General features: G+C 37.9%; 1 protein-coding gene across 3 annotated transcripts in view; it reads right to left on the bottom strand.

Moving 5' to 3' along the window:
- Positions 1-18,022, bottom strand: part of MBNL1 (muscleblind like splicing regulator 1) — a 206,809-nt gene extending 188,787 nt beyond the window's left edge. The window contains exon 1 of one of the 3 annotated variants that reach the window (XM_030330384.1): positions 17,932-18,022. The gene's annotated coding sequence lies outside the window, so the exon portion shown is untranslated. The remainder of the gene's footprint in view (positions 1-17,931) is intronic. The other 2 variants (XM_030330369.1, XM_030330378.1) reach the window with 2 other exon arrangements.
- Between the last annotated feature and the right edge of the window lie 1,387 nt (positions 18,023-19,409).

The following is a 19,409-nucleotide window of genomic DNA, read 5'->3' as shown; positions in this document are numbered from 1 at the left end:
TTTACATTGATATTATACTATATATGCAACTTTGCGTTCCATTTTCTCTCCCACCTAATCTCATAGTATAACTTTATAAAACAAATGACATCTCTCATGTCATACATTTTAATCTTCATTTATCACATGAGGTAATGGGGACTGGAGAATTGCCCTTGACCAAAACCTCACAGCTAATGAGGGTTAAGTCTCCTGCCCCACAGTGTAGTGTCTCACAACCTATATCCCAGATCCTGAATTAATGTGTCTAAAATTAATATATTTCTAAGCATTCTACCTGGGACATACATCTGTCTTCTAACGAGAATTGTCACTAAGGAAAAGGAAATATACAACAGTGGTCTTTTAATAAATAAAGCAGTTACAAAATAAATATGAAACAGGTAGCCAGAAAGTCAGAGTGGATATATTACTCATATATGTTTATAGGATATAATTACATGTAATATTATGAAATGCTTTCTACCGTCTCATAAAATTGTGTGTTGCCGCTTAGCCCAGAGTCCTCTTGTAATCTTTTAAAAATAGTGCCTAATAAGTCTTATAAATGTTCTAGTGTAACTATTTTTATACTGCAATCCCAACATTTCTACGTATAATAAAAGCACCTGAAAATATGCCCATTGCTTTATCTATTCCTAAATGCAAACAAATTTCTGAAAATGCCAATAGCAAGGTTGATTTTTCCTTTCCTACATGTCTATCTATCTACGCATTTTATTTTGGACTCCTTTCTTTGGACTCCTATGAGAGTTCTCTCTGGATCTTATCCACTCCGTTTATTCCTTATTACCCGTCTTTCCTGAAATTACCTTCAGACCATTTCTCAAGAGAGGTCCTAAAGGATTTTTGAAAAAGAACAACTTTTGTCACATTAATGAATGATGGGGGATTCGTAATTCTTTTTCTCCTTTTCCCCTCTTTGCCTTGTCCAGTAGTGTGGAAACAGAGCAGTAGTCTTACATTAATTCTAATATCCTAATGTAGGCATCGGTATGCTGTCTATTGCTCCTTAGTTCATTTAACAAATATTTATTGGGCACTGATCATACGCCAAGAGTTTGCTTGGCACTGGGGATACAGAGATTATTAAGATTTCTTCAAGGTACTCACAGCCTAGTCTCGCTGGTTGGGGTGGGGCGGGGGGGAGGCAGGTGTGGGAAAAAAACCTCACACTCTTGGAAAAAAGTGTAGCCAATGAAACAGTTCAATTAAATCCAACAAACCCTTCTCACCATGTGCCAGGCAGATGGTAAGGACGACAGGGCTGCACCAGGCCTCGCTCCTCACAGACTCCCAAGCAGCTGGCAAATGGTAAAATTACCTGGCACATGGTAAGTGCTTCATGGCAGAAAGAAAGAAAAGACATAGGAGCGCCTGGGTGGCTCAGTCGCTTAAGTGTCCGACTTTGGCTCAGGTCATGATCTCATGGTTTGTGGGTTCAAGCCTTGAATTGGGCTCTGTGCTGACAGCTCAGCCTGGAGCCTGCTTCGGATTGTGTGTCCCCCTCTCTCTCTATCCCTGTTCAAGCTCTGTCTCTCTCAAAAATAAAAATAACCATAGGGCGCCTGGGTGGCTCTGTCGGTTAAGCATCTGACTTCGGCTCAGGTCATGATCTCACGGTTCCTGAGTTCAAGCCCCACGTAGGGCTCTGTGCTGACAGCTCAGCCTGGAGCCTGCTTCGGATTCTGTGTCTCCCTCTCTCTCTGCCCCTCTGCCACTTGTGGTCTGTCTCTCTCCCTCTCAAAAGTAAATAAACATTAAAAAAAAAAAAAAGGCTAGACAAGACATAAAGGGCCGTAGGACAGACAAGCAACTTGATCATATAAATGCTCATAACAAATCGTTGCCCTGGCAATGAAAGGTTTTGTTGTTGTTGTTGTTGTTTTGTTTTGTTTTTTTTGTTTTTTTTTTTTTTACTGGGCGACTCAGTTGGTTGAGTGTCCGACTCTCAATTTTAGCTCAGGTCATGACCTCACAGTTTCTGAGTTCAAGCCCAGCAGTGGGCTCTGTGCTGACAATGTAGAGCTTGCTTGGGATTCTCTCTCTCTCCGTCTCTCTCTGCCCCTTCTCTCTCTCTCTCTCTGAGTATATGAATTAATTACAAGTTTTAAAAAACAAAGTTTGTTTTTCTTCATTTTTTTGCTGCTATTAGCTTACCAAGGTGGAGTCTAGTTCCCAGACAGCAGGCTTGCTCACCTTGCCCTCCGTGAGTCCCAGGCTGGCCTTGCAACTCTCTCCTTGCTTCCCCCCAGGCCTTCAATAGGGGATCCTCAGCTAGGTGATAGGAGATTATCTGATTAAAGTCATTCACACTAAGGTGAGACTGAGGCTTAATCCTTCAAAAGTGATTGCTTTGACAAAAGATAGCCTGTTAACCCTAATGAACCGCTAACTGGCAGAGCTTAGAGGGCTCCTTCTCACCCACCATTATATCCTTCCCTCCCTATTTCCCCTCCTGAAATAAAGGAAGAAAGGAAACTAGTAAATTCAGGAACGTTAGGGACTCTAATCACACATAATGTCTCTCTGCCCTCTCCTAAGAGGCAAATGAGGTGGCATTTATAAGCCCGTCCTAGAAACGGGAAGACAAAGTAGGGAAGTGGTTCCTGAGTTTGGCTTCACTTTGGATCCACAGAGTACAATCCAGACCAATCAAATCAGAATTTCTGGGAGTGGCACACAAGCATCAGTACTTTTTTTTTTTAAGTTCCTCAGATGATTCCAATGTGCAGCCAAGGTTTCCTCCCACTGAGCTAGAGTTTAGGAAATGAAATTATCCAGAATCAGTGGCAATCCATTGACCTGCTCCATTTTCTTCCTTTGGTGAATAAGGTCTACTTGGCACAAAAGAAACAGTGTTCTCTGCAGGAGACTCTGTTTCAAATAGTTAGCTTTGGGCAAACTGGTGCACATAGGCATCTAGATACGTGGGCATCAGGACTGGTTGTCGAGAGCTTGTACAGCTTTGCCATGTACCTGATGGGACATGGTGCTTCTCACGCAAACTAAATACGTTTCACCTTATACCAGGTAAGCATCAGTGGTTGTCCGTGCGCTTAAAAACAAACGAGATATAGTCAAGTCCACACAGAACATAACCCTACATGTTCTATAATGCTTAGGCTGCTGTTTGCTTAAAGTTCCATATCCTGTCTCTTCCTAAGAAACTGTGATCACGAGCGCCCCTTGAGAATGACATTAGGGCCACTGAGAGATCAAAAGTGTCCTAGGCCACTTCCTTTCGGATTTATTAATATTAGACTATAGAATATGTATGTGTGTGTGCATATCACATAAAAGTGTGCATATATACATATATGTGTATATAGGTGTATCTGTATGTATAACTTTCTCGAAAATAAAAAGTTTTACAAATTCTTATCTATTTTATGAGTTCATTCAACAAAATAACATGGTTAAATCATAAATACAAATACATTAATAGGACATTTCTCATTTGCAGATAACATTAGAAGTCCTAATTTATGATGTTTGTGAATGTGCCATTGGTCCCAATGGCCACACCTGGGTGGCTCTGAACGCCCGTATTTCTGCCACAGCCTTAGCAATGAGGAACTACTGACAGGACCTGATCCCATTGAGCCTTCCCAGTACTGATGTATTTTTAGACAATGTTGAACGTTCTTTTCCCTTTTCAAACTTTTCTGACCGTAGGTCATCAGCTCACCAGTAACTGCTGCATTTTCACTCTGTCTTTTTGCTGTCAACTTTCCTACCCAGTTCACAAATAGTCATTGAGCACCTAGCATAATTCCAGCCTTTCCTAGAATCTGAGGCTATAGAAGGAGCAAAACTAGACCTCAAAACCCTTGAAACATGCAGTCCAGCAGGATATAGCTATGCAATAGTAAATAATTGTAATCAGTTAAGTAAATAACATAAATGCGCAAAGTGTAGCGTAAGGGAATGAGAGTGTGAACAGGTGAACCTAACTCAAAAGATAGTTATTATTACCTTTATGATCTCTTTCTTTTTTCATGCAATTCAAATGTCTAGAATTACAGCCATGTGAGAACCACCACAGTACTTAAACTGGATGTCTTCAGTGCCTTTTAATTTGCAAGACAGAATTCTATTACTAGTTGCATGAAATAGTGACCCTTTTTCTGTTAAGATGCAGGATGTCTACCACACAGCCCCCCAAGGGGAAGGTTTGGAGAAATCGGTGACTACGCCACCCTGGCTGTTCTTTGGTGTTTATTGTCCATTTCCTGGGTTTAACCTGTTAAGGTTATGACATCTCCAAGACAAAGCCAGCTTCTCTCTCATACTTTCAGAGAGTAGAGCATGTCAGCTTTGGAATTAATATATGAAAATCCAAATGTATTATCTTTTGTTTTGTCAGAGTTAAAGGATCTTTTTAAATCTTTGTTCCTGGATGCAAAATTATTATTTTTTTCCGTTCCTGAATATAATAGGTAGCATGCACTTTCACAAAATAACGTATCAAGTGCCTGTAATAGAAGTTTATTAATTCTGTTCGGGAGCCATTGTAAAGATGTTTATGCATGATTATTCTAGACTAGCAATAGAGCAGTAGTCTGTAACTCCTACCCACGTGCTACTCCCATGCACAGTGTAACTTCCTTCTATAGCTTCAAGACTCCCACGTTCCTACAAAAGCTCTTTCCTACCTGTCACTTAGTCTTCACAATTAAATAAAGAACAAGTTAACTGTTTAAAGAGGCTGGCCACTCTGGGCCTCTCTTTTCATGAAGTCATTCTTCTCTGAAGATACTCTAAATTATAGACTTAGCCAGAACAGTTTTTTTTCCTCTTTGAGGACTTTGAAGTCTGTTTCTTCTTACTATATTCTGGTAGGTCTGTCATAGAAGAAACTGTAAATAGTTGGTCAGGTTCCCTAAATACCACGAGCTCTATGTGAGCCTTGGGAGGTGTTAACTTTGTTAGATTAGACTTGAACTTGTGGAAAAGGGTGCATCTGGCACCAAATATCCAACTTTTTTGAGATAGCCAAAATTAATTAAGAAAAAGGAGTGCATGGATGACAGTTGGTACAAGTCTGGATAGTTTCCTTACTGTGATGCAAGAAGCCTGCTGAACTAAATCTATTTCATTTATGACTAAATTACCAGGTGACTAGGGGTAAAACACTGTCTTCTTTGGTGTTATTGGCAATAGGTATTCCTGTGCCAAATATGACACATGGGCCAGCTTCCAATGGCAAGAGTCATCCCTGCTACAACCTTGTCCTTCTGCCCGTTATTGTTGGCTGCTCTTGGAAAGAGCATAGCCACCTCTCCCCCACCCCGACTTGTACAATGGCCTATGTACGCGCCTCACTTTTTAGAAGAATTAGGTTAAAAAATAAGGGGTGTTACTTCAAAGGCTGTTGTTCTGCCCATGCATGCCTTGGCTCCTATGAAATAAAGATGGTCTTTGGAGTCTGTCATTAGGCACAAATTTCTAATCAATCTCTTCAACTCCTAGTCTCCCACTAACTTAAATTATCTCCCTCATAGAATTGTGATAATGATTTCATGGGAATTGACCTAACAGAGGTCACAGCTATTATTATTATTTTAAATGGGATATTTAATATTAATAATAACATTTTATATTATTTTAAATTGTGTGTGTGTGGGGGGTTGTTTTTTTATTTTTGAGAGAAAGAGAGACCATGAGCAGGGGAGGGGCAGAGAGAGAGGGAGACACAGAATCCAAAGCAGGCTCCAGGCTCTAAGCTGTCATTACAGAGCCCAATGCGGGGCTCAAACTCACTCACCATGAGATCATGATCTGAGCCAAAGTCAGACACTTAATGGACTGAGCCACCCAGGCGCCCCCAAAAAACATAGGCTATTTTAAAAATAAGCTCATGTTAAACGGCAGATTTCTTCAAGATCTGAGGATTAAAATCAAATTACAAGTTTAAGAAATGTACAGCTATTGTTTATAAGATAAAAGACAAATCCTCTTACAGTTTTTTGAATGGACAGGTAGGATGTAATCAAAAGGGAATCCAAGATATTACCTGGAGTGATAAACAGGCACTTTTCAAACATCACTTTTAATTGACCAGAGCACAGCTTTCTTTTGTCCAACTTTCCCCACCCACTTTACAAGAAAAAAAAAAAAAAAAAAAAAAAAGAAAAAAGACAACATGGGAAGGACAAGCCAAGCCAAGTAAAAGGCATCTTCCACTTTAAAAAAGAGTACATAATGCACAGTTGCATGGAAACCACATCCTTTGGAACCATATGTGATTTTTTTTTTTTATGCAGTCAGAGCTGTTGCCACGGGATAAAAATTTAGTTGTCTACTTGCTTCATTTAAGTAACACAAGTCAAGAGATTGTTCCAGGCATAGCTTCCCTCTTTTTCAGCTTTTACTCTTTCCTTGCTGAAAAAATATATCTCTCAATTTCATCAGAACAGACACCCTCAGAACTTTAAGCGGAGAACATAATGATTTTGTGTTGCTAAGTACTATTTAGTAACAAAGGTTTGGGCCACAGGAATGATGACATCACCCACAGAAAGAGGAACATTTACACTTTTGAAAGAGATTCTTTTCCAATGTGATGGGTCACCAACCAGAGGAACAAAGCCAAATAAGGCAGGAGGAGAGGCCTCCTGGTTCTGGAGAAGGCATCTTTAGCATCCAATTCTGGAATCATGCCCCAAACCCACATGCTCTTCTACGCTCCCCTTCTGCATCTAGTTCATGTCAACAAATGTGTACTATTATTATTTTAAAAAGCCTGGTACTCTCATACTTCAATATATTTGCTTCTTAACTAATCTGTCCACCTATGGGCAGCAGGTCAGGAAGCAGCTTCATGTTTCAGGGGTGTTCCCTAAATATTCACACACTGCAGATATTCATGCATTTACACACGCGTGCAGTTGGAAACCACACACCATCTCACACTTTACAATAATCCAACAATACGGTGAGTCATCATACCCACATATTTACATGATTCAATGGACTGCATGGTTTAAATAGCACACAAGTCACCTGTGCTCCTCCATACTTCCCAATATCACCAACAAAATAGTTTTCTCTTTGGGCATTGACAGGAACACTCATAAGTCAGCTTGTGGCTCCTACAATATCATGTCTGCCTGCCTTGGGGAAATTATGACTGTGTTCCTCTCTACCCCACCCATTGTCATCCTTCTAGCCACACCCAGTCCAATGCCACGGGTAGATTTTTTTCATTGTCATCTCTTAACCCAAACAGCCATACTAGTTGTCATTAACTTCTTAAGTATGTGGGGAGGCCATTTGTTCTTGTCCCTAATAAATATTAGGTCTGTTTAAATAATACTAATACTAATACTAATATGAAGAAGGAGAAGGAAAAGGAGGGGGAGGGGGAGAGGGAGGAGGAGGAGGAGGAGGAGGAAGAGGAGGAGGAGAAGTCCTTTTTAGTAAGATATTCTATATTCCTTCCCCAAATCATATTCAACCACCCACCCCCCCCTGCAAAAGTTGTATCCATCTAATTCTGGGATTTAAAAGGTAATATTGGATGATTTAGATCTCTCGGGATAATAAAAATAAATCAGAGGAAATTTATAATTATTCTGAAAATGCAGAGTAAGTAACCACTACTTATAATAGGAATTGGTTGATGTTGTAAGGGTCCCTATCATCACTGATGCTGGGATTTGAGAAGAATAAATAGGAGAACATCTGTTGTCTTCAGAGACTAGAAAACAGCCCTCTCTCTAGTCTTCTCTGCTTCTATACATGTGGAAACTAACGTGCCTGGTGACCCCATTACCAGACATCAGGGTACCTGTTTTCAATGGCCATGATGAAGGTCAGTTATTCCATAGCAATTTTACTGAAAAATCTGAAATTGACACATTTAAATAATATTTAAGCCCTTTCACTTTCATCAAACCCATACCAATTATAAAAATGAGAAGGCAAGAAAATGTAGTTAACCTCTGAAGACAAACTCAGCTCATTGAAATTTATCTAAATATAATAACTTATCACCTAAGAAAGCTTTTGCCCTATGTAGTAATCCCTGCTTCTCTTCAAGCAACAGTTTTTCTTGGCCTATGTTAAACACAGAGAGCGAATGGGTCACCCGTTGCACTCATTTCCCAAGTACACACACGTGCATGTCTGCAAATATTTGCTCGCAGTGTACAACTCCTTGCCTTAGCCTACAACCTAAGGAACCTGGCCCTTTTTCAGCCCCAGCTTCTTAGTATCATCTCTCACTACCCCCATGGGACCTGGACTCCTCCTTTCTGCTTCTCAGATATGCCAAACTCATTCCTGCCTCCTCTGCACTCGCCCAGCACTCTTCCCAGGGTCCTTTGCATGGCACTCTCAAAGTCCCCATCATTCAGGTCTCAGCTTAAATATGTCCCTTTCAGAGAGGCCACCTGGGAGGCCAGCTAGGTAGAGGAACTTTGCTTCTCTGCCTGTCTATCCTTTTACTTTGTTGAATGGTCTTCATGTGGCTATCTAGCATCATCGAAATTCCCTTTGTAAACATTTACTTGTTTACTGGCTTAGTCATTGTCTTGCCTCCCACTGGACTGAACCTCAGCTCCTTCAGGTAGAAATTTGGGCTTGGTCATCACTGTTTTCCTAGCATCTAGATGAGTGCTTCATGCATAATGCTTGATAGATGAATACACGAATAAATGCACTTCAAAATGGAAACAGAGGCCTCTCACAAGAATTAAAGTTGTCTCTTCACATAACCCACTTCTTGAGAAGAACCACAAAGGCAGGGTCACCACATCCCTCCTCTGGGAGGACCATAGAATAGAAAAAAAGTGGCTCAGTATAAATACCAGGGCAGTATGTGAACATGGTAAAGATCCATTGTGGAGACAGACATACCGGGACCAATTTTGTGACCATTATCAAACTCTCTCTGAACCTGTCTTTTTTCCCCCCTTAAATCTGTAAAATAGTACTAGGGGTACTTATTTCACAAAGTCTGTGAGGGTTTTAAATTCGTTAGTTAATCCTGTGAAACACAATGGTATTAAATACAATGGCATTTTAAAAATGGTACTAAAACCTAGTACTAAAAATGATACGTAATGGTGCTAAAAACGAGTACTAAAAACTATAATAGTAAAGCTATTATTATTACCATTATCATCATCATCACCACCACCACCATCATCATCATTATTTAGGACCTAATAATCTCAAGAACCGAGTCATAGGTTTATAACCTTAAACTTGATATATTGGATACACACACAAAACAACTCCAAACAATATTCCTAAAATAGCCTTTAAAATCCACTCCAAGATAAAAAAATAGAACCAGCAAATAATTACACAACAATATGTGAACTATATGCATAGCCATGAGGCCAGCACAGGCAGATGGTGAATCAGGAAAGAATTCTGGAAGGAGATTGGTCTTCCATCTGGCTTGAGGGAAGCGATGAACCCTAGCTGGCAAGGAAGGGCGGGCACATGTGTTCCCTGGGGGTGAGGGCAGAGGCAGAACCAGTGCAAAGGCAGTGGGGCGGCAATGCAGAGTGACTGCCCCCAGGATTCTAAGAGATTAGTGGCACCCCCTGTGAACCAGTCTCTTTTTAGCTCCATGGAAGAGAGCCAGTGCACACAAAAAAGAGAACTTCTCGGTCTATTTGTTGTCCCCAGGGACCACTTCTTTTGTTTCACTTCCTTTCACTCAGTGCTAACAGAAGTATCCCACCTGACAATTGCATGGCAGTTTAGAACACTACTGTAATCATGGCCTCCTCCACATGACCTTGGGAGATAGCGGTTATATTTATCATGCTTGTTTTATTTGTATCTAAGGTTCAAAACTGTTGAGGCCTTTTGCTTAATCATCATTTGAAGACCTAATATGTTCCAGGGATTCTTCTAGACACCGAGGATATAATATGAACAAAACAGACCAAACCCTACCCTCATGGAACTTACCTGTCAGTGGCAGGAACAGGGAATAAATAATTAAAAAAAGAAACAAAGGTTTTGTGTGGTATTAAGTGCTATCAAGAAAATTAAAAGGGGGAAAAGGGCACAGTGACTGGGTTAGGGACACTATAATAAAATATTTAGTTGGTCATGGAAGACATCCTTTAGGAGGATCATCTGAACATCTAAAGAAGGAAGAGTTGTGCACAGTAATGTGTGGGAAGAACATGCCAAGAGAGGGAAGAGCATGTGCAAAGTCCCTGAGTCAGGAATGAGTTTAGGAAGCTCCAGAAGCAAAATAAGGAGTGGAGCCAGAGCATCGTGAATGACGGGATAAGAGGAAGGATGTGAAGGAGGAGATGGAAGTAGAGGATAATACATATAAGCAATAGTGAGGAATTTGGATTTTTTTTCATAATTAAAGTAGGAATCCATTGAAGAATTTTGAGCAGGGAGTCACAGGATTTGACTTCTATTTTATTTTTTTTTTAATTTTTTTTTCAACGTTTATTTATTTTTGGGACAGAGAGAGACAGAGCATGAACGGGGGAGGGGCAGAGAGAGAGGGAGACACAGAATCGGAAACAGGCTCCAGGCTCTGAGCCGTCAGCCCAGAGCCTGACGCGGGGCTCGAACTCACGGACCGGGAGATTGTGACCTGGCTGAAGTCGGACGCTTAACCGACTGCGCCACCCAGGAGCCCCCTCTATTTTAAAAGGTCATGCTGGGAGGGATGCGAGAGTAGAAAAAGATCTCACAGTTGGGCAATCGAGCCCCACGTTGGGCTCTACCCTGGGCACGGAGCCTGCTTGAGGTTCTCTCTATCTCCCTCTCCCGCTGCCCCTCCACCACTTGTGCAAGCTCTCTGTCTTGACAGAGAGAGTAGAAAAAGAGAGAAACGTCCAGAACAGAGATGATAGTGTCTTTCATTGTGCTCAAAATGGTGGAAGGGGTGAGCCTGGTCAATGTTGGGATATATTTTGGAAACAGAACTGACAGGCTTGCTGATAAGTAGGATGCAGGTGAAGGAAAGAAAGAAACTAGTGACACTTTTGACCTGGATAACTGGGTGTAAGATCATGTGTTTTACTAACCAAATAAGACTGGCATGGAGCAGAGAGAAGGGTGGGCAATGAGGGGCTTTATTTTGAACGTGTTAACTTCAATATAGATGCCTATTAACATCTGAGGTTTAATAATCACTTTGAGGTATGAGTTCATAAGCTGGCAAAATTTAAGGAGGTATAACTTTTTTTTTTTTTAATTTAAAGTTATGGGGTTAGATATCTGGAGAGAGAAGTAACCATCCAAGATTCACAGGCAGTAAGTGACAGAATGGAAATTGAAAATGAGTCTTGGCACTCACCAACTCTCTCTTCCTACCACAAATATCAGGACGTGTCCATCATTATGAGGAGAATATGGGAGAGTACAAGGGACAGGAATGTTCTAGAATCACTCATAGAAGAGGGTGAGAATTTTTCCAGTGCTTATGGACTATACAAATTCATGGTTGTTTCTTTCCTTGCCTATTTTTCTGTAAGTGTGATGCTATATGCACATTTAATTTTAAAAATCCATTCTGGAATAATAAATTCATAAGGTTGACCAAAGACCACTGGTACTTACTTTCTTTATGGAAATTACCACTTTTTGGAATACGTGACAGATAATTAGCTTCAGACTAAATGTAGATTAAACAGAATTGAAATATAAAGATAAAAGTTTAACCAATAACTCACACAGGTATTTCTGAGTTGTATCATAACATTTGAAATAGGACTATCAGGTTTGTTTAACAGAAATGGCTTGGGCAAGGAAAAACAATTAAAAGTCAATCAAGTAAAAAATAAAATTAAGCCAATAAGAATGCAAAGGGAAAACATTCTAAAACTGGAAACAAACAGAAACAAATCAAATTGCATTTCAGATGAATACTATGATAACCTGAAATGGAAAGAAAGAAAACGTGTGAGGGATGGAGGGAAGAGGGAAGGAAGGAAGAAAGGAATTCATCCAAGTAACTAATAAACACAGTGCCTGGTGGGGAATGAGTGTGTGGAGGGAGAAGGTGCACACAAACCCTGAATTCTTTTTAGTGGGTTTATTGTAGTGATTTGGGTAAATTAATTCTTAAATTATTTAACAATTTTCTATTTACTTTTGAAAGAGAGAGAGAGACAGAGCATGAGCAGGGAAGGGGCAGAGAGAGAGGGAGACCCAGAATTCAAAGCAGGCTCCAGTCTCTGAGCTGTCAGCACAGAGCCCGATGTGGGGCTTGAACTCACGAGCCGAGATATCATGACCTGAGCCAAAGTGGGAAGCTTAACCGACTGAGTCACCCAGGTGCCTCTTAGATGCTTTATAGAATTGAGTAAATGAGTAAACACGTTGATGTTCAGATCCAGGGCTCACACTGTGGAAGAAGGGACACACAAACATGGCATAGGTGAGGGCAAAAAAGAACCTTCTGGGAACGGATTGGAATTGGAAATAGCAGGTGAATGCAGGATGTCCAAAACATATGTGTATGGATATAAATTTTTATGAATGCATGCATATGCACTTTTGTATGCATACTTGTATGTTTGTGTCTGTATGTGTGTATTTGCATTAATATATTTTTGCTGGAAGGGTCAAAAAAGAAAAGCACTCCAGTGGCGGTGAGAATACCTAACCTAGATTTGGCCTTTTAGACCATTTTCCATTAAAAGAAATGAGAAGTGAATGATTCCAGGGTTGGGATGTGCTAGGTACCAGATTAGCCTAGAACATCTTTTTATGCCAGAAAGTAAGAAAGTGCGTACTAATACGAGGGAAGCTGGCCACAGGGACATAGAAGCCAGAATAAAGAGTCTTCATTGGTCAGATGTGGACAATTTGAGCACCATAACAATTAAGGCAGTAAGGAATTATAAACCATTGGAAAGACAAAATTTCCTGAGTTAATATCAGGAACAGATATACAAATTAGTAATTAAATACAGGAGAGAGGGGGAGATTTTGCTTACATTAGAATACAAAAGGCTGACTGAAACGTGCCGGGAGTGTTGGAGCTGGAAAATCATGATTTTATAACTGTAATGCATTACAGTCAAGACTGCATCAGATGAGAACATCAATTAATATTAACCCAAGAGGAAATTTTTCATGAGGAGTTGTCATTACAATGTGGAGAAATTAGGCAACACTTTGCCATCGCGACCAAAATTAACAATACCATTGGGGGATAGATAAGCATCCTGTGACCCTAGGTATCATCACCTGTGCAGTATTCTAGCAAACACTGCAAAACCACAATCTAACCGTGAGGAAACGTCAGACAAATACAAAATGAGCAACACGGTTAAAAAGCAAAAAAGAGGGGTGCCTGCGTGGCTCAGTTGGTTGAGCGTCCGACTTCCGCTCAGGTCAGGATCTCGCAGTTTGTGAGTTCGAGCCCCGTGTTGGGCTCTGTGCTGACAGCTCAGAGTCTGGAGCCTGTTTCAGATTCTGTGTCTCCCTGTCTCTGCCCCTTCCCCGCTCATGCTCTGTCTCTCAAAAATGAATAAATGTTAAAAAAAGAAAAAAAAAGAGTTGGTGGGTAGACTTTAAGGTTTTAATTTTATAAAAGACAAAGAAATGTTGTGGAAACGTTCCAGATTAAGGGAGGCTAAAGAGACATTGCAAATAAATGTAAACACATGACTCTAAACTGGATGCTTTACTGGAGGGGGGAAATTATAAAGGACATTATTAGATAAATAGCAAATTGTAATATGGGCCAATAATAGATAAAAGTATGGTATCAATGTAAATTTATGAAATGGATATTGCGACCATTACATAAGAGACTACCTCTATATTTAGTAATTACAAGCTGAAGTTAAGGGTCATGTTTTTTATAACTTACCCTCAAGTGGTTCAGGAAAGAAAAAATGGAGACAGAAAGATATGGAGAGAGAAAGAATGAGAGCAAATTATGAAGCAACTAGAGTAAAATATTAAGATTAGGCAAACCTGGGTAAGGGTATATAGGTGTCCACTATACAATTCTTATTTTTACAATTCTTTTGAGCTTGAAATTATTTCTCAATACAAAAATTAAGTAAACGAAGTATAATAAGCATTTCTAGTGAGCATTTAAAAACTCCAATGGTGTTAGATATATGATTTTTACTCAGAAGGCAGCCTAATTGCCTAGACGATGTTCCTGCCTCTCCTCTAATTCAGATCTGTTCACCAACACAGGAAGAGCATAAAGCATTCTGCTTCAATTTTTTTTCTTATGCAAAGTGAAAACAAATTGAACTGAGGTATGCTTAAAGAAAAACGCTGCTAATTTATTTTTTTTTTCCAGAATCAGAACTGTGGTGATTTTTTTCAAGATCATATTACTATTTGTTTGTTTCCAAAGTGAAAAGAATTTTTAGACTGTGATAACCACTAAATGTGGAAAAAACTGAGAACTTACAATTAATTTCTACAAAAATGAGCTGGGACATTTTATACTAGTTCGTGGAGTAAGAACAGTAATCTAACTTCATTTCTGCTTCACTGTCCATGGTTCCATTATGAATTAATGGTTTTAATGCTATTTTTCTTTAAATTTGCATTTAAAAATACAAATTTATTGTTTTCCGTAGCAATACTGGAGAATGGAAGCCCATTTTGCACACACGTAGAATGATGAAAAGACAAAGCTGGAAAGTATTTAGAAGACATCAAATCTAAATGCCTAATTCTAGTTCATATAACATAATAAAAATATCAGTGATGTTAGGGAAGCATTGGCAATGTAATAGTAATTCTCAAACAACACATAATTTACGCTCTAAAGATTTAAGCATTAAACAGTGTTTTTATTTTCTAGAATGCAGATGTATAAATTAGACCGCATATAATGCTTCTTTTTTAAAGGAAATACTCAGAAATATAAAAGAATTTGCCTTATTCTTTATATTTGCAGAGATTCTTTCTTGTATGGAAATGAGATTCATATTCCCTCTTACAATCATATGTACTTCCAAAGCACATATTTTTGTGAACATAATAATTTTCCCATATAACACATCTTTTCATTAATAGAAGAAATATGAATATGCTACATGTGGCACTTATTTGGAAGTCCCATCCAGTAAAAATAAATAGAAAATCAATGGATGTAAGTGGACACAATTTGCTTTTAAAAAGGCTGAAAAAGCCATATTATCCAGATTTAGAGGATTTTTGTTTCTGAATCCAAAACACGCCATCCCTCTGAGTCTGCCCTCGAACTATAATCTTTCCAGCAAAAAGCTCTCATCTTTACTTTTGCACATGAGACAATGGCCAAAAAACAAAGAAACAAAACACAAAAAACAAAAAACAAAAAAAAACAAAAAGGAAAACTAACCAAACAAGGGCATCAATGTTTCAAAAGTTCTTTTGGGAGTTTGGTCATCTATGTTAAGAACAAATAGCTTTATTGTTTCAAAGCGAAATTATTACTTGAAAGGTAACATATTAGTGAGGTGGGATAGAGCCCTCTAGAAATAGGTCATTCTCTTGCCCAGGTGGGCGGCTTTAGAAAGTTCCCACTGTGAAGGAGGGGACAGACACCCAACAAAACTGTGAGACTCATTGGATCAACCCTGGATGGCAGCAGTCTGACAGACACCCGGCAAGAACACGCACACATCATATAGACAACCACGTCTTATTAAGACAGATACAAAATTTTGCAGTGCTATACAGCAGTCATCCAGCTTCAACTTTTATGATTCAGTGAAGATTTATGTCTCAGTGTGTCATATGAATATAATCTTAACGAAACACAGTACAATTTATGTCTGTAGTTGAAAAGTAAAAATTTATGTAATAAATTACTTACAATATTATATCAGTTTCACTTTAAAAATGTGGATTTGGGGGGTGGACTCTTAATGCTTTTTCTTATGACACCATGTGAAATGAAAACCAATTTATCAATAAATTTCATAAAAAAAAAAAAGAAGAGTGAAACCAAAAAAAAAATAAATAAATAAATACATCTTTGAAATAGTAAAAAAAAAAAAAAATAAATAAGTAAATAAATAAATAAATAAATATGGTCATTATAAAAAAAAAAAAGATATCAGAGTGCCTAAGTTCTATCTGCCCACACTATCTTAATTAAAGATAAATAATGCTGATCTCAAAAAAAAAAAAAAAAAAAAAAAAAAAAGCCTATGCAATGCATCTTGCTGTTCTCCCAATAATGACAAGACCTTCTCCTTTAACAATCCATATAGCTCATGGAAACTCAACCAGGTAGCACTCATTTTTCTTTTTTTTTTTCTTTTTTTTTTTTTTGGTATATATAATTTTGTCATAGAACAAATTCTAAACTTACTCTCCATAATCTAGGACTAGACGGTTCATTCAGAGACTAAGAGTTCCCAACAAACACAACCACCACCACAGCAACACATCCATCACGCCAACTAGATAGAATTTTCTCTACTTCTTTGGCCTTCATTTGCCAGTCTGAATTACAGTGTTGATGAATTTAGACCATAATTTCCTTGACTATGTTTTTGCTTGGTTGTTATCAGCTATTCAGCGTAATACCACACTACATACAACAAACCCACAACACTTAATAGCTTATGATATCAAAATATCTCATATTTAAAATTCCAGACATTTAAGAATACTTCCATCATTTATTTTTAAAGAGAGGGGCATTAGACGTGGTGTTGTTGCAAAGGACACAACCAAGTTCTGATGGAAATAGTTGTGTGTAATGAGCGTGTGATACATAAAGACAGACGTGCACAATTTTAATGGATTTCTCACAACTATCAACTTGATGGTAAATTTTTGATCTGGTTAAGAATGTCAAACTTGAGTCAACAGTTCATTTCCTGAATTTCTAACGCTAACAATCTGTTCTTCTTCTCTCTATAATCGAAAGACAGTGACTCCTGTCATAGCACATTGCACGAAAATAATTAAAAAAAAAAAAACAACACCCTATTTTGTAGGTAATGTAATAGAACCAGTGTGACAGCATTGTTTACCCAAATTGATTAAAATTAAATCCATTAATTTATGGAACAATGTGGACTTTCTTTTTCAGAAGCCACCTGATTACTCTAATTAAGAAAGCAAACCAAATTAAGTAAGCATTCAAATATATTATTTGCTTAAAAAAGAGTTACAAATCGCTGCGTGATAAATGTAATTATATTAAATAGTTAATATGCATATATATTACTCTGGCTTGGCACAAATAAAAAAATTCTGTTGGATTTAGATTACTTTAGAATTTCCTAATGAAATTAGTTTCAGCTTATTTTGATCTGCAATTACGAATTCAAAGGGTCTGACTTTTAGTTCTTACTCCATTTTTAAGCATTATAATTGGGAATTAATCTTAAGACAAACATAAATTTCTAAAATTTGATTTACTCATTTACTTTTTAAAATACTACTATCTACAGTACGAATTGCTTTTTTCCTAAGCATTTAAATATCATCATAATGTGATGATATGAAAGACTGAAATGTCACATTTTAAATAATTCTCTATATTTTCACAGTGGGTAGAAACAAATGCAAAAATATCTTTATCCTGGAAAATGTCCAACTAATACTATGCAAAATTAACAAATGTAACTAGGATAACTTACAAATGTTAGGAATTTACTAGAGCTAAGGGAAGAAAAAGTTCTCAAAATTTACATTAGTATGAAATTTCTTTTGGCACTAAATTGTGTACAAAATTATGAAAATAAATAATTTTTTTTTTACTTTTCAGTTAAAATAATTTGGAGATCAATAAGAACTTCAAAATCTTCCAGCTTTTTAAAAGGTTGAATGTGCGGTTGAAGCTGTAAATTTACTAAAGTTTTTCATTTAAAATATGGACTATTTCCGTAAGAATTGTCAGATTAAGCTAACCTATTTTATAATGCAGCCAACATTTAAATTGTTATTCCATAAACAGCAATCCAAATAATAAAAATAAAAAATAGCAAGTTAACACTTTCTTCTTACCGCTGTGTTATTTTCAGTTGCTTGTTAAGCTCCTTAAATAGTTGAGTTAACCACCATCTGAAAGGGCTCTGACTCTCTGCTTAGCTCTTTTTAGTCAATTTTTTTTTCTCTCTGCAAAAGGACAGTCTACCAAAAGAGGAAGTTGTGAAACACCAGAGTCATTTTGCTTTATACATTCTATGGAGAATGGAGTTATTCACAAACGTCACATTTGGAATCATGGTAACAGACTATAATTTGTGTGTGTATTCATATATAATTAACATATACACAAATGTATATGTGTGAGCAAGTTTTTGAAAAGTTAAGCTATTGAAATCTATACTTGATTATGTAATGCTCATTTACATAAGGAAACATCTCCTCTGTGGCCAAAAGATAATCATAGAAAAACAAAATTCTGCTCTATGCAGACAAAAACTGTCAAGCTGATACATGAGGAATTAACTTGCTTTTATAAGGCTAATTAATTTAAACTCTTCAGAGTATGACCTAAATGCTAATCTGACTGCAGACATATTGTACAAAGAAAGAAAGAAAAAAAAAACTTCAGTAAACGGACTTTTTTCCTGGAATCTGGGTAGTGGTTTTTTACCTACAGGCCTTAAACTTCCTTTCTCATGAATAGCTGCCTGTTACATACAGATAAAGAATTGCAAAACTGAAACTGTTGCTTATCCATAAGCTATGGTCTGTCTAAAGTTCGGCCACAAGAATAAAAAGCAGGTGCTGGTCCTGCAATGCTGAACATCGCTGGTTAAGTTTCTAACAGGTTGGAACGCTAATTGAAAATATTTACGGGGTAGTAGGGACAACGGTAGAAAAAGGACATAAAAACAGTTGATCAAGGCCAATACTACCGTCAACTTCAAATAGAACGAAATACTCATACACATTCTTCTCGCAGGTTACTGAATAATGGAAGCAAATGAATAGCTGCAATTTGTATGTGGCAGCCCCTCCCACCCTCCCTTGCTGTTGGGGAAGGGAAGAGGAAGCGGCTGGCGGATTGCAAGAATAACTGTAAATTGTCAAACCTCCACACGCTGCAAGAACCACTTTCTGGACTTTGGAAACTATCATGCTCTCGGGGTATCACACTCTGCTTTTTAATTAATCATAGTTTCGAAAGGGCAGTAAAGAGCAATTAGGGGATGATTAAAAATGGAAACGTTTTTCCATTTCACCTAAACTCCTGCTTGATGTGAATTTGCAGGAAGTAAAAATAAAACAACAAACAATATTAACAAAGCTGCCACCACAGCAGCAGCAAAACGCCAGAGTGTCATCAATATAAAATTTGATTTGAATTCTTTAGTGAGATACTCATAAGAAAATCCTTGAAGAAAAAAGTTACTGATGTGATTAATATTGCTTAGATTCTATGTGTTTTGAAAACTGTTCAATATGATCGTACTTGAATTCTGTTATAAACCATGAGGCCCATCTGCCCAACAAAGACCCAGGCTCGCTATTGA

The sequence above is a fragment of the Lynx canadensis genome, chromosome C2, assembly GCF_007474595.2.
Source record: "Lynx canadensis isolate LIC74 chromosome C2, mLynCan4.pri.v2, whole genome shotgun sequence".
In the NCBI taxonomy this organism is placed as follows: Eukaryota; Metazoa; Chordata; class Mammalia; order Carnivora; family Felidae; genus Lynx; species Lynx canadensis.
This window is presented reverse-complemented; position numbering and strand designations above follow the sequence as displayed.